The sequence below is a fragment of the Anguilla anguilla genome, chromosome 4 (genome assembly GCF_013347855.1).
Source record: "Anguilla anguilla isolate fAngAng1 chromosome 4, fAngAng1.pri, whole genome shotgun sequence".
Taxonomy (NCBI): domain Eukaryota; kingdom Metazoa; phylum Chordata; class Actinopteri; order Anguilliformes; family Anguillidae; genus Anguilla; species Anguilla anguilla.
This window is the reverse complement of record NC_049204.1, coordinates 17,753,297-17,767,864: the sequence shown is the minus strand read 5'-3', so window position 1 is coordinate 17,767,864 and position 14,568 is coordinate 17,753,297. Positions and strand designations below refer to the sequence as shown.

Sequence of the window (14,568 nt, the reverse complement as noted above, 5' to 3'; positions counted from 1 at the left end):
TCTGCTACTACTGACATGAAAACTTGTGGTGGCCTCGTTGTCCTATAGCATTTCCAATCAATATCAGTCATGGAGAAATTTGGCAGCCCAGATGGCAGAATGTCTTATGTCTGTTTATGCACCAAATCAATTTGATCCTGATTTTGTTTTGCTATTTGACTGAACATCTTTTTGGCATTAGTCTACCATTTACTGTGGCACAGAAAATCAATATCTTCTTGCACAGTGGTGCTATGCTAAATCTTGGCTGTCCCTTCACATATACTGAATACATAAAAGGAATAATGTCAAAGTTATGAAATGAAATGAATGAAGTACAGAGATCTTTGATAATTTCTGCATGCATAAGGCCTGGACAATGTAGTCACTGTTCAAGCCTAAAAGGTGAATACCAAAACTAATAAAACAAATATATTTGTATGAGCATTTTGCCCAACATAAAGACAGCATTTGTAAGCTGAAATTCGCCACTTTTCTGCCTGAAAATTGTGTCCTTAAATCGCCATCTTTGTAGCAACTCAACAGTACACAACCAAGTGGCTCTTCCTTCAATAAGAATTAGGAAGATTAATTGGGGTAACTGGCATGGGATGTCACCCTGTCCAGGTGGTACGCTTCAAGCTGCTTCACTGCTTCACTGCTTGGAAATCAGTGTTTCAAATCCCACGAGCATTCCAGGCTCAAACATGGATTCCCAATAAAAAGTGTGTTTTGGATGAAGATAAATCACCTCTACCTTGTCTATGTAATAATGTTTGATGATCACTGTCAATCAGAAAATGAAAGATGAAGTAAGTCTGCCAAGGAGCATAATGAAAGTAAATACATTTCCTTCATTTCATTCTGTCAGCAGAACAGGTTGGTCAGAGTGAAATGTGGAACACCATGTTGCAGTATGAAGGAATACACTGCTTGCATGCAAGGTTTGAATGCAATGATGTAAATAATTGAACTTATTTCTTTACAAATATTTTAAAGAGTAGTCAATAGAATGAGCATGTTTCAATAACTTGTTCTGCATGTGGATTGCGAATTATGACTGAAGATTCATACAAAATAGAATGCACAGATGTACCTTTTTTTCCATGTAGGCTTTATATACCAAATGAGCTGTTAATGTTATATATATATATATATATATATATATATATATATATATATATATATATATACACAACAAGCCTGAGGCATAGCCAGAAATTCATTTTGGAGATATACATTTCTGCCACCAGCTATCATGTTTCAGTGAATGCACACATTACTTTAATATTTCTTATTGTTCTTTTTAAAATACAGCACTATCCTTACTCCAGGATATTTCTCTACTCTGTTACATTATGTTACATTAAGTTGTTGCAATCTGTAATCACCACTGTCTGCAATGACACCTCCATGAATCAAAATCCAACAGATCACTTCTGCCTATACTCACATAACAGCAACAACCTTTTTACATGTTTAACAATAACATCAATACTTCAATACTTCATACAACACTCTTAAAACTTACACACTACCTTCCCTCTAAAGGACAAGCCTCAACTAAGCACTAGAAAGAGCAAACTAGAATGTTTCAAGGGAAACTTTATTTTGCACACAAATTTACATCTGAGATGCACTTAAGCATTTTATTGTATAAAGTATTTAATGAACCGAATAATGTTTATATTGTACCGCACCAGTGCAATATATGAATGTACCAAGTTGGTCCATCATTGGAATTTAAACATTTTATAGACATCAATATGTATTGCATATTTTTTAAAAGTATATTTATATAAGAACAAAACTCACTGTCACCGACTTGACTAAGTAAGCCATTTCAACAGGTGAGGATGGGGCCAACTCATAGCCAAGTTAAGACAAAAAGTGCAGGCTTCATCTCCATCACTGGCTTTTCATTACATTACATTACATTACATTCATTTAGCAGACGCTTTTATCCAAAGCGACGTACATAAAGTTGATATGTTGAAAGTTGACTAATTGCACCTGACCCAGTTCTAAGATAGACAAGCAGTTACACAAGCATGGCTGTACGGCATTTTGTTCCCCTTATTTCGAATTCTCAACACACTCACATATTACCTGCATCTAACCCAGCGAGTTTCAGCAGCCTTACACCTGAAAATTGACACTACCCTGGAAATAAAATTTAAAGGTTGACATTCAAAAGGAAGTGTTGGCTCTAGTCAAGTAATACAGTGTAGTTCTGTAATTCCTTGTATTGCTTTTGTACTACTATATAATGCCCATAAATCAATTTAGCACCATTTTAAATTGATCGGTAAATTGCAATGGTAAGTTACAATGGTTTCGGTTTGTTGCACAATAAATTATCCCCTGAATCCCACAGACTCAAGCCCTTACCAAAACATGGATTCATCTTCCTCCCTTCAGGTGGCAAAGAACTACTGTGTAAGCATTTCAGCATATGTGGCTAAATCCTGTGTTCTAATAATGAGTTTGCTTGTTATTCACTTGCAAAATAATGAATCACTTGTGGGTGCTATGCCACTTTTCTCCACCACATTTCCCCTGGGATCTGCACGGTTCTTTGCATTGACTGTGCAGGACTTTCTGTTCTTTTCTCCAAGCCGGCCTCTCCCGGTGTCACATTGTTCGATCACTACCTTTAGTGCTGCAATTTATGAAATTATCACAGAGAACACTTCATGTGCCTTTCCAGCTACCATATTGGGATGTGTCTGACCTCCAAGTCACTCACAAAGTAGAGCATAAGAGCGCTAGAGTTGTTTTCAGGTTCTAAAATAAGAACTTTGGTCATGTGAGAAAAGAGAACAATTGAAACACAGACTGATAGGCTCTCAATGAATAGTCGAGAAATGCAAGACATGTTCTCTAGATGGTGAGTCACTAGCTCCAGCAGATAAGCAACGCAGTAGCATACATGTGAACAAGTGAATGAGCGTGCGATTTTCAACTACTGCCTAACACCTTAACTTATAAAAGGTTCATATTTATAGACATCCTGGTCGCTGATAAAGTGCCTCAATTTTATCAATGCTTATCTTCAAGGAAAAGGTGAAGGGCAACGTGCTGAAAGTCATATTCAGAGCTTACATGGAAAGATATAAATAAATTGGGCAATAAGTTGACTTTAAAGCATACCTGTCATTGACCCTTGAAAAACATGGCAGGGATTATTCTGAAAAATGTAATTAATGTGAGAAGCTTACAATAGGCTTTGCTGGTATCCTAATGCTGTCTCGCATCTGGTTAATTCATAGAAATATGCATTCCTACCCAATGCTTTATATCTTGCATTGGAAAAAAAAAAGTAATATCATGTACCAGCTGGAAGCTTTTCTGCTTTTACATTTGTTTACTCACTGTTGCAGTTGTTTCTCTATTTTTACATTTGAAATAAAATAGGGTGGCATGGTGGTGGAGTGGGTAGCACTGTTGCCTCACAGGAAGAACCTCGGCTGGAACTTTTCTGTGTGGAGTTCTCCCTGTGTCCGCATAGTTTTCCTCCCACAGTCCAAAGACATGCTAACTGGAGAGTCTAAATTGGCCATACTGTAAGAGTGTGTGAGTAAATGGTGAGTGTGTGTGCGATGGACAGGCGAACAGTCCAGGTGTGTTTCTGCCTCTCGCCTAATGCATGCTGGGATGGGCTCCAGCACCTCCTGAGGCCCTGAACAGGAATAGGCGGGTATAGATAATGGATGGATAGATAGATGGATGGATGGATGGATGGATGAAATGAAACATATCTACATTTCAAAAAATATTTTGCTGGAAGTTTACATTACAGCTGCATCAAGGTGAATATTAATGGAAAAAACCAAGATATACAGACAAAATAGCCATCCTGGCAGAAGAAAATATCTCTGAGTCTCCAGTTTCTAAAGGCTGTCAATTTTCTATACACAATAAGCCAAAAATGCCTGAATTTGAACAGAGCCCACGTCTTCACTGTTTAATTTGATCACAAGGCCATGTCACACAACCAACACAGATTAATTTTGATGAATCTTCATGGAGATGTGATTCACCCCTATTGATGGTTTCAGTCCTTGTCATTTTTTGTTCCTCAATCTTTCTGATGAAATGTATATGTAATTGAATGTGGATATGTAAGAGCAGAAGGACTAAGATCTAAAATGTGAAACAAAGCAGACAGAAAACGGAATTGATAGTTGCAGATTTATCCAAATTAACAATACATAACTACTTCTGCTTTCTATATGAGTGGCTGAGCAGGCCAGCATGTGTAAAGAGATGCAGTTACGCAGCTAAACCGTTATTTATATTAAAACAGATACATATAGCTTGGCAAAAGGTTATATTTGCATGAGCACTGCAATGAATCCTGGGCTTTTGCTGTGTTTAGTTAATTCCAGACATGCTTCATTGCATAACAGTTTCATTTTACAGAACATTAAGCCTAAATGTTTCACAGGTCTCAAACTCATAAAATATTTTATTCTATTTACCCATGCCTGGCTTCAGCAATATATTTAATTACAGGAGTAAATTACAACTGAGTTATGAGCCTACTGGGAGTGAGCATTTATTTAACCAGTTGCTAAACTGGACGTAACTGATATGAATAGTGAAGAGTGGGGTTAAATAGAGCACAATGTTACTTTAATTATTAATCATGTCCATTTTGCTCCACGGTAGCATCCTATATGTAAACAAAAACAAAAAGAGTTGCCAAATAAATGTATGAAATTCTTAGTAAAATCTAAATAGTATTTTCAGATAAAAATAAAATAAAAATCAATTGTAGTGTTTATCAAAATCAAAATGGCATCATATGTTTAACCTCATCCAGTTAGGGTTGTGCATTGGTACATTTTTTTCCCAATAAAACAACCGATCAGCTGTGATGAGACATGTGCCAGCTCGATTACATTTTGAAATATGACTTGTTTACAATACACAATCTAGGAGAAGACAGATATACACACTTACTTTGACACAGAACAGATGGATATTTCATATTTGCTGGTATTGATGGGTAGTCAGGTACATGTAATATTCACACCCTCCGTAAAAATGATTAAAATTAATAAATCAGTATGATAGATATTCAGAGCTATCCTTGGTATGTCAATGACTATGTGGAGGTCATTTGTAAAAACCTGTAAACAAGTCAGCTAATCTAATCAGCTTTTAAAAAGTCAGCTTTTTAAACACATATTTACCACATTGGTAAAGCAGTTTGTGAAACTGATTTTTAAAGAAATTATTCATGTAGTTTTGCATTGATTAGCCGGAGACTGGCCAATATGTGCAATACAAATGGGAGTTAACAACTAGCTATAAACCCTTGGTAACACTTTTGACCTGCTGTATATTCTTAGGAATGTATGAGTCTCTGCCTTGCAAATCATTCAAATACACTGTTGTTTTATATCCAAACCAGAATACATCTAATCATTATCATCTTATCATTGTAAACATATCATTAAGGTCCATAGGTGCAGAGTGCAATGCAGTCATGGGGGCACTGTATACAGCAACATACTCTAGTACCAGCACATTCTGTGACCTTGTTTGTGTGCAGTTATGGGATGTAACTTTAGCAAACTTGTTCTTGAACAGGTAATGCAGGTGGCAAACTGCAGCTTGAGTGCTATACAGTTCACTTGAATTTCCTGAAAAAGGAAATGCAAACATTTTGCCATTTCGGAGCACTTTTTAGCTTTTCTAACCCCCATATCTCCAAGATATTTTCAAAGGGTCACATATTTCAAGTTTTAAAGCACCAGAGAGATCATCTAGAACACAGATGTCAAACTCCAGCCCTGGAGGGCCACAGTGTCTGCTGGTTATCTGGGTGTTCTGAGCACCAGTGGCTCATTTAAGTCATTGATTGATTGGCTAAGGAATCCACACACTTTGTTCTCAAGGTTTTAATTAGCAGCTGATTGAAAGGAAACCACAAAAACCCGCAGTCACTGCGGCCCCCTTGGGAATCAGTTTGACACCCCTGGTCTAGAACAAATGTAGGAGATACAATGTTACTTTAGGGACAAAACTCACAAGTACTTGCAATAGATCAGCACAAAGCAGCTGTAACACTTTCTAGACTTCTGACCCGCTTGTGGTTCAAATTCTGCATTAATTATATAGCTGTGGAAAGTCATGTTGTTGCCGATTCAGCACTAAGCATTTTTTCAGGCAATGAGCTGTGGCATCTATACAATGTGCAAGTGAGTGCTAGAATGTATTTATAAGTATACAATTAGCCTACATTTTGCATTGAATGTAGTCATTAGTACATTGTTACTGGAATTAAAACACATAATTGAAATTGAATGTAATGAAGCTATTTTAGAGCCTACGTTTTACTGTGTTTCTAGTTATTGTAATTCATACAGCACAGTTCAAAGACATGATTAGCCTCAAAGCATTAAATTAATCAATACTGATACATTAAAGTAAATGTATTGGTTTCATTCAACAGACACATTACATGCAATCAGAAGTACTTTGTTTTGCCAAAAGTTTTGGCCTTATCATGTGTAATCCAGTGAAATGATTTGATAATTCTCTTAAAACAAATACACCAGGGGTGTCCAATCTAATCCAAAAGGAGCCAACATGGGTTGCCCTTTATTTTATTCATTTTTTGTTTTTTGTACTACGACACCTGATCTTATTCAACTAATAAACCAGTCATGGTCTTCACCCAAGACATTTGAAAAATTGAATCAGGTGTCACAGTGCTCTGCAAATACAAAAACCTGTACCCACATCACCTCTTTTCAGATAAAACTGGACACTTCTGAAATACACAAACAGCAAATCATTAAAAGTTGTCCGCAGCTTTCCTTTACGCAATGAGGGACATGCATCCTTTAAGTGGTCAGACTACTACATCATTTGGGACCTTTTAATTACAATATTCATATTCCAGCAATAGTAACCCTGTATGGCAGAACAACAGATTTCTCAGACAGGCATTGCCTTGATTGCCTTCATTAACTTTTTCTAACTGTGCATGGCATATGGTAATACCAGAATTTGAAACAGGTTGTATATGAGCTATTTGAAAACACCTTCAGCTGAGTATCATACATGGATTTCTAAAGCCGCCTTGTTTATTATGAGCTTCCAGGTTTTAATGTACGTGTTACATAATCCATAATAGAGAGATTGGATAATATTGCAGTCCCAAAAGAGCATACTTATCAATGCAAATAGATGAACATTAAACCTTGAGAGCTAATTAAGGTTTTGCTCTTGTGTAGAACCAATTTATTTCTTAATTCACTCAGACCTGTTTTTTCTTCACTTTTAACCTTTATGAACAAGACAATTAATTAAGATCTGAGCAATCTATGGAATTTCCTTTGCCAGGATTTGGTTGTGTGTCCAACTAGCCATTTACTTTTCATTTCATAATGTTCTCCAATAACGTCTGCAGGCAGTGGACACATTTTACAGAGGGTGTTACTAGTTTTATAGCATTATGGATTAAAACTCTGCACGTCTCTGGAACATAACTCAAAGGGCCTTAATATATGAACCCAGGCTGGACTGAAATCTTTTGAGGATTTTTGCTTAGTTGAATATGGCTATTTCACAATCCGTGTGCCATGCTCTCAACACCAACATGTACTGAACCTCTTCAAAGCATTAACTATATGGATGTTAAAGAGCTGCTTCCACGTAGCAATGCGGGAAAATATTTAATCAAAAACTCCCTAGTTGTAAAATCACTAATCTTTAGCCAGTTAATGAAGGTTGTCCTTGGTATGCATTGAATAACAGAGGGATCGTGTGCCTGAAATGAAACAGGTGGAATGTGATTGCTGCTGCTGTTACTTCAGCTGTGTCCCAGAATCTTACCCTTTTCAAAACAACAACCGCAGCAGGATTTGTTGTTTACGGGTGGTTTTATTCTCCCCTCCTCATTCTGTGTTGTCTTCAGTTATACTTTTGATTTATCATGAAACTTCAGAGATTTTCCATTTGCCATTTAAATCCAAGTACACTTGGGGATAAGGCTGTAAAAATAACTGTCATATTTCATATGGCAAATTGACGCAGTGTTGGAGCACAAACGGACACCCTAGCAACCAATGTGAGTGTTTATTACAACTGTCAAAACGGTGCTTTCAAGAAAACATTGAAATTAATAGAAAATAAATGGTGGCCCAAAATTTTATTTTATTTTTTTCTGTTAACTTTTCTCTTTCCTTTTTATCCCACAATTCCTGGTGGCTTTGTCAGGAGAGTGGTGTAAAGAACTGACGGCTGTGTTCACATAATCAATAATGCCGAAGTGAGACTGACATCAGTGCTGATGTTCCCAGAGGGCAATATTCAAAGTTGGGATTAGCATGTGGCCATTCGCTAATGTCTGCTGTTCGCTTTAAAGTGTTCGGCCATGTTGTGATCAAATCGGCGCATAACTAAACTTAGACCTAGGACAAATCCCTGGACATTTGGGGGCTTTGCAGGCTAAGTGGATGGACATCAAGGTCACCCTTCATTTGTCAATTTCAGTACCAGGGGCAAATGTCATAACATTTCCCCACTGAACTTAAGCCTACTTCAGCATTTAACAAGGCTTGTAGTCTGAGGGGGTGGAGATCATTGTGGGCAAAAGGCAAAGAGCAAAAAAACTCCAGCAGGCGGACAGGCACTGTCACAGAATTTAAAGAGTTACACCTTCCATCCACATCATTCCTGTGTTAGAGACAGCTGAGACAGAAATGTATTATTATTATTATTATAACACAAAAAAGGAGAGTGTGTTTTACGAGCTTTCATGCTTTCATAGCCTACATTAAGAAAAACAACTCAAATCACACACACACACACACACACACACACACACACACACATATATATATATATAAATCCAAACCCGAAACAAGATACTTTTTTGGGTCCTGTCATGGGTTGGGTTGCAGACCTCTACCTCAGAGGGTTTAACACAAGATGCAAACCACTAGTAAGCCTCAAGAACAGAATGAGTATCTTAGGGTTTGTTAAAATGTAAAAAAATATTTAAAACAAAAAAACAGTAGGTTTCTGGAAAAGTCTTATGTGATGGATAGAGGAAAGCGTGTAGAAACAAAGGAACTGCTCACAATCCAAAGCATACCACCTCTGTGAATCATGGTGGAGGTAGTCTGATGGCTTGGGCATATATGGGTGCCACCGAAACTGGCTGACTTGTCTTTATTGATGATGTGACTGCTGACGGCAGCAGCAGGATGAATTCTGAAGTGTACAGAAGCATCTTATCTGCTCCTGTCCCACTAAATGCCTCCAAACTCATTGGACAGTGCTTCATCTTGCAGCAGGACAAGGACTCCCAACATATACTGCTAAAGCAACCAATCACTTTTTCAGGGCCAAAAAGTGGAATATTCTTGACTAGCAACGTCAATAACCCATCCTGAATCCAACTGAATATGTGTTTAACTTGCTGAAGACAAGACAGAAGGCAAAAAGTCCCAGCAGCAAACAGGAATGGAAAATGGCTGGAGTATCTGACATTGGATCACCAGGGAAGAAACCAAGCACCTGGTGATGTCTCCGGATCACAGACTTCAAGCAGTCATCAAAGGCAAAGGACTTGCTGCCAAGTACTATATGATGACTCTATTTAAAATTATGATATGGTGTGTCTAATTACTTTTGGTCCTCTAAAATGGGGGAACTACGTACAAAAAGAGCTGTAATTACAACACAAATCATCTGATATGGATGTAAGTACTTTAATCTCATATGCATTGTTTTTTTTTTTAATCCATTGTGCAAGAGAATAGAACCAAAACAACAAAAAAACAAAAATTGTGTCACTGTCCATATACTTACGGACTGCACTATATAGATATTTTTCTCCAGCAGCATTTTGTTCATTTAGCAGTAAAAATGCATTTCAATATTACACTGAAAGTCAGCAAATCCATCATAACAGTCCCAGTAGAACTGAATAAACTGTACAAATAGAACAGAGATTTGAGGGGCCTTACTGTACAACATTATTGTAATGCCTTCAGTGACATTACACAGCAAATAAAAGCCACTATGTGAAAAATGCACTAGACACTCAGAGCTCAAACTGCCCTACAGGAAAATAAGAGGAGTTCTGTCAGAGGTGCATGTGTCACAAATAAATTATGAGTGACAAATAATGATTTCAAGGTCATCCCTGTCTGCAGCAGTCATGACCTGCTTTAGTGTGTGGCCGAGAGTCCAATTAAATTCAGGCTAGTGTCCTGTCTTTTCAAAATGTAATGAAAAGCCAGGTCAATTCACGTTGACTGAGAATCAGCACACAATCCAATCTACTTCAGTTCCCTTGACAGCCACTCTGCTCCAGATACTCTTATATCTGTTCACTTCATCTATTATAAAGACATTTTGATGCAATATATGAGTCGTTGCTGGGACAGAGTTATGGTGTTTTTTCATAAGGATGAATTAATATGAGCAAGTATGTATTTTATCGCTTTCTTTCAGCGATTGATATAGTACGTATGTCAGCGTACATTTGAAAATCAGTCACGGGAAAAGTATTAGGAACCTCAGTGAAAGGAACTGAGTTACGAAACCCTTACATTTTCGACATTGTCATTATGCCACCTCTACTAACTACATGCCCCTGGCAAAAACGATTGACTGTTATAATGATGCCTCTATTGCTGTAAACTATTTAATTTAAAGTGAAGCATACTGGTGACCTCATCGGACAACAAAGAAAATAAACACCCACATTGCCCGGCTGAATTTGCCTGTATACCCCTGGAAAATCCGTGAGATATTGTGAGCTGTAATCAATACTTCGTAATGTGAGGCTCATTTGGTAAGCCATATTCAATGCAATGTCAGTTGTACTCTCCAGAATGATTAAATAATCTGGGGCTCTTACAAACAACAACAAATCATAATACAGACCACTAGCACTAGTACGGGAAGGAAGGTCCCTTCCTGCAGAGTGCTTGTTTCTCTTATACAAGAGTGCCATTTTAAAATCAGATCACAAATATTGTACTTGTGATACAGAAAAAGACAAAATGCAGAGTTTAGCCAAAACTTTTTTTGCTTCCTGATAACTCTGTCATCAGCCAATGCTTCGGCAGTCATATTCAAATGAAAATCATAATTAATCATGCACAGGCAGAGCACACGTAAGTCTGCCAAGCTCTTTAGTAGAACCCCTTCAAAAGTACATCACTTGAATCCACACAAAGGCCCCACATATCTGCTGCCCTCTGCACAAAAAGCTCTGGACAGGGCCTGGAAAATCTAAACACAAATGACAAGAACCGAGCAGTGAGAAAATCCGAACAGGAATCACTCTGAGATTGAGACCAGAAAGTATTGATGATGGCGTCTATTCAAAATATAAATGACTTCTTTGTGGTGACTGATCTCTTCCCTTGATGGGCCTTTTGAATGTGATCATCCTATGATCATGACCATTAATTTGAATCCTTTTTATGTTATTCAGGAAATCAACTGCTTCAGTCATGTATTCAGCAATAACCTGTGTGTGTGTGTTTGTGCGTGCGTGCGTGTTTAGACAAGGGATTATAGAAGGACATGCACTAAATTAAAGGCACACCATTAAAGAAATATTCAACAAGATACAAACTACTGTGTTCCAGTCATCTTATGCATATCATTGATCTGTGATGCTGTTGTTACCTTGCTCAGATTTAGACATAGTATCTTTTTCTACAAGACCATGTACAATATTAGATGCAATTCTTCAGCATTCAAATCCTGCATCATACCACACTGTCTTTTCGTTCTTGGAGAAAATACAAACTAATTAATAACATGTCTTTATTTAGGCTAATTAAAGATTTTTTAAATGACATTAAGATAAATAAGGAAATAGACTTAGTGTTGTAAATAAATGTCGATATAAATGGCCCTGTACTGGTTTCTCTATTAAAATCTGTCAAATTTCAACATAGTTTAATGATACACAGAGAAAAGTATAAATAATAATATAGCCGATTAGACCCCCAGTAGATTACTGGGAACATACGTTATATTAAGTAAATACACGTTTTATTTATTTATTTAATTTATGTTCCCTGAAAATGCTGAACAATAAGTTCACCTGTTGTATACTGGTCGTCATTATTGATTATGTCTGAACCAAGCTTGATTCGCAGGAATGTGTACTGTACTCGAAAAAACACTTAAACTAAATCATCCGCGTTGCAGCTTGACTTTCAGCACCTTGGACAAGAGAACAGCGGAGACTATATCCATTCATGGTAAATGTATTTAAACCTACTAATTTCGGCGTCCAGTTCCCGCTTCCGCGTGTTGTTTATTCTACACTTTCAAATGTCAGTTCCCCCAGAGAATACCTTACTGGGAGATTAACCACGCAGGGGCCATTGTTTTTAAACAGCAAACAAAGTCAAATGTAATGCATACTCTAGACACCTGTTGTGTAAAGTGATGTCCTGTTCTTCGTATCGCCAGCAGGCGTTTTATATTTCAGGTTTTAAACAGTTGTTACTTTTGATGACTCCCTTTATGTGAGTACAACACATTCAGATCGACCTAGGCCACGCGCACGCATGCACATACGAGCGCGCAAACAAACTTGCACGCACGCACACATATGCACACTCGGGGCTCGCAACTACAAGGCAAAATGTGTAGCCAACGTTGTGTAACCAACTTCTTTCTGCTCAACCTTTTTTTCAAATCTGTCGTGCTAAGCACAATTACAGTTTTTCCCCTCTCGTCATAACACTTCTCCAATAAATGTAATCAGCAAAGGAGTGGCACTAAACGCGATTACCGAGTGGGCACTAATCCCCTGAATGCGTGCATCACCGTGATTTCCAAACAACATATGGGGGTTTAGGAGCCCTGCCGCTGCAAAGCCCTTATACAAATTAACATTAGTTTTATTTTGGCTTTAAAGATGAACCAAATGTGCTGCCACTTACATTGCTTACGCAATTGGTCTGATCTCCAAATTACAAGTTTCTAACCTTAAGGTTTAACAAAGTTATAGCCTACTATTGCCAATCCAGACGCGTGCTACTTTTTGTTTTCCAAAAGCGTCTCGTGTTTTTTTGCGTGAAACCGGGATAATTTATTACCCAGGTCTTCGTTACGTATAAAATCCAATCACAGCTTACATATTTTAGAATCATAAAACCAATGAAAACTTTTTATCAAGGGGGTTCAGAGTATGGGATACAAAGGGACACCTCTTTTAAACTTTATTGTGTTTTATATCATAAGCGCATAACAAGCGCTTGTCTGATGGAAAAGAAAACGTTCATTTTCTCCGCCTTGGCAAAGTTTAAAACTAAATTCACCGTTAAACAAATTTGTATAAAGAGTAAAAGGTACTTACATGTGAAAGTCCAGTTTTTAGAGCATTGCATCCAGAGCGAACCTGATATTTCAGTTTACTTTGAATTTCCATGAAGCGATTGGAAAACCCAATTTAGCGCCATGTCGAATTATTCTCTCTCAGGAAAATTCCCAACCATCCCTTAATAACTTGTCCTGGAACGAGATGTTTATTAGTTTTAAAAATAGTGTATTCTTTGCTTATTGCTGAGCGGCATCCAGACGTGGATCAGTTAAAAACCAGAGTGCCAGTCGTTATCCGTTTTATTGGACGCATTGCGCGCTTTGGAAAAAGATGTGTAGCTTCCAATGAGTTGTATTGATCTTCTGTTATCGTTCTCCGGTAAGGTACACACTATCACATGCACTCATGTGCTTTTCCTAAAACGGGCGTTGTCCCCACCAAAAAATATCTCCTCCCAGTTCCTTACAGATGCGTTTAGTCCAAGGGGAACGTAATACGACCAACGAATCTATGACATCTTTTGGTTAGCCCCCGAGAGCGAACATTTGTGCGTACAGAACTCCTTGCCGAAAAAGCATCTAAACCTTTTGTTTGCCCTTGAACCGCGAAGTGAGGAAGTCAGATGTTATGAGGTAACGCCTACTGCCGTTGGTTGAACCGTTCTAACATTTAAACCGTACAATACCATTGTAGTTTTCAAAGCAGAAATCCGACTATTAGTATCAATAAGTCAACAATGTTCATGCCGTTAAATTAAAACATGGCAATACTGAAGGAAAAACAAAGTAAAAAGCACGACTCCGACTAAGGCAACATCGCTTATGAAAAGTCCTTGTGATTATTAAAGCCCTTTATCCGAATGAGCTCTGGTGATTGTCACAGGGACAGCTGTTTTTTGAAAGTGGCATTGCCATTGGCGATACTATCTTTGTTTCGTTAAGACACACTGCACTGATGTTTGACAAATGAAAAATATTTAACCTGGTTGGCTACCAGTGCGTATTATGATGGGGGTAAGCGCTGTACATAGCTTGCTTATTTGTTTGTTTATTTATTTATCCAACCGAAGTGCCAACAGGTCTTAATCATGCCCTTATCCCTACTCTGATTAAAACTGTTTTAAAATCATTACGAACAATATCGACAGAAGTATGCTCTAATAAATTCACCTAAAACTATCAGTACATACAGTGTTTGAGAAAAATAAAGGAATTGTTGTAAAAAAAAAAAAAAAAAAGCATTTTTTAAAAACAAAATTGACA

The 14,568-nt window shown here is 37.6% G+C and overlaps 1 protein-coding gene across 2 annotated transcripts in view; it reads right to left on the bottom strand.

Moving 5' to 3' along the window:
- The window catches only part of scn5lab (sodium channel, voltage gated, type V-like, alpha b), a 130,582-nt gene extending 116,456 nt beyond the window's left edge, over positions 1–14,126 (bottom strand). Inside the window, exon 1 of one of the 2 annotated variants that reach the window (XM_035415363.1) lies at positions 13,343–14,126. The gene's annotated coding sequence lies outside the window, so the exon portion shown is untranslated. The remainder of the gene's footprint in view (positions 1–13,342) is intronic. The other variant, XM_035415365.1, reaches the window with a different exon arrangement.
- Positions 14,127–14,568: the final 442 nt, after the last annotated feature.